This window comes from Pongo abelii, chromosome 1 (assembly GCF_028885655.2).
Source record: "Pongo abelii isolate AG06213 chromosome 1, NHGRI_mPonAbe1-v2.0_pri, whole genome shotgun sequence".
NCBI classification, from domain to species: domain Eukaryota; kingdom Metazoa; phylum Chordata; class Mammalia; order Primates; family Hominidae; genus Pongo; species Pongo abelii.
In genome coordinates this window covers 1197191-1199509 of record NC_071985.2, presented here as the reverse complement: position 1 = coordinate 1199509, position 2319 = coordinate 1197191, and positions in this window count along the sequence as shown.

The window sequence follows — 2319 nt, the reverse complement described above, 5'->3', positions numbered from 1 at the left end:
AGAATCAAATGACCCAACGTTTCTATAATGGTTAGGCCCCTGCCTCAGATGGGAAATCGACTCAATCCATCTTACTACCGAACATCACGAAGTACGTTGCTCAACTTTTTCATTGGGCTATTGGAAGATTAGGAGCTAGAAATGCATTTCCTGATTTAGAGTTCAGGGAACACTCTAATGTTACATTGATTTTTCACACCATCATATCCTCAAATATTCTTTCACTTATAAGTTGGTATTTTTTATAATATTAATCCAAAGAAACACCGAAGTATTGTGACATCATGGTTAATGTTTCATTAGATTTTCCACCTTATTTCCACAGATATAACAGATAGAGTAAGATATAATACAATGAAAAAAAGTATTAACAATGAATGAATCTTGGCAATAAGCTATTTCAAGGCTTCTGTCTCAGAAGATTTTATGCATATATTTCTCATCACAAAACTCATTATTGACCTAATCAGAATTAGACACCATGCTTGATGACTTGCATTGTGCTCCCTCTTAAGATAGTGGGATTCTAGTGAGTACAATTAATGTTTTGCACCAAGGGATAATGATCCAGCAAAAAATCTGAAACATATTAGTACACAGCATTGCCAGAGACACTGACCCTGACATGAGGGCTTGGATTAAAACAATGGCAAGTCAATGAGAGGGCAAAAGAGTAGGCCCTTGAGTCAGGCAGAAAAACTCAGTAATTTTCTAGAGGGAAAACTTGGCACATTTCTTAATTTCCCTTGTAGAACTTACTAATATTAGCATGTGGCACATAGGGCTTCTGTGAGCATTAAATAAACACCATTTAAATATTTTTTAGATTGATTAGCCTATAGCAATTGTCCAATAAATGTTAGCTTTTTATCTCAGAATTAGGTTTGTGCTCTTTTATTTTCTATATCAGTTTATTAGATTGGTGCAAAAGTAATTGTGTTTTTTGCCAATGTAATATTAATAATTAATTGCCACTAATATTACAGTGCAACCATGAATACTCATATCAAAGCACCCAAAACTGGGACCTTCGGTTAAATGAATGTTAAGTCCTCCAGTGTTCAAAAAAGCAAAAATCAGGTACATAATTTTTCTGTGGTTGTTGCTGATGCTTCCTTTCGTTTGTGAGATTCTGTTGCACTGGCTTTTCTAGGAAAATGAATGGCCTTTGGTGAGATGAGAACATGCATTGCTTCTCTAGGAGTCATTTAGTTTATGCCACTCCACAATTTGCCTCCTTCTAAGATAAAATAATACTATCTACAGCATGTTTACTGGATCCCAAAAGTGCAGCAGCATGCACTTATGACTGTAAGCTGTAACTACTGTTTAACGTAAAAATGACTTGCTTTGCTTCTCCTTAAACATGGAATGGCTTTGTGATTTGTTTGTTTCTACTTAGACTTTACTTTAGATCTTGGGATCTAGACTTCCAACAACATAAACTCTAATACTCAAAGTAAGGAATTGTGTTATACTCTGCCCATTATGAAAAGCATGTGAAATCAGTTCCACCCATGAAATCAATTCCATTCATTGAGGAATCATTTATTCATTCACTCAATAATTTGAGTCTTGAATCTCAGCCAAGTGTTATTCTAGTTGCTCAAGTTTGATCAGTGAAGTAAACAGCACAATCTTCTCTTGGAGCCTGAAGCTTACATAGAAACAATGTGCTCTCATATTAGTTAGTCTAAATTATCAGAACACAAGGAAAAGTCAAAAAATCATAGAAGTATGATTACATTTTCATGAAATCCCAAAGATGTGGAGAATTGAAAGTTGTAATGAATTTTTTAAAAAAGTTTCTGATACCTTCTCACTGAGAAATAAATTAATTAAGAGTTATTGAATTAATGGTACAAGTTTTATGAACCATGGTACAGTTCATAAGAAAAGAGAGCAAATTCATCTCCATTTTGCATTTATTCTGAATAAAAATGTCCATTTACTCTGTCTTTGAATCTTCCCAGGGTATGTTTATTTCCGTTTTGTATAGAGTAAGAAACAGTATCAGGAAATTTCCAAATGACAAATTACCACACACATGTAAACACACACACATATACATGCACACTTATACACATATGCATTGCTCTATCCCATGCTTCCTATTCCACAGATGGAAGTCACTCCCCACAAGGGAATTCCAACTTATTATAGTTCAAGTAGTCCTAAGGTAAACTGCCTAAATATATTATTGTTTTGCATATAATATTTAATAAATAATGGAATGTACGAGAGAGAGAGAGCTATTATAGGTAAAAAGAAATAAAAATAGGTTGATAATCACTGATTTAGAAAGATGCCATATCAATG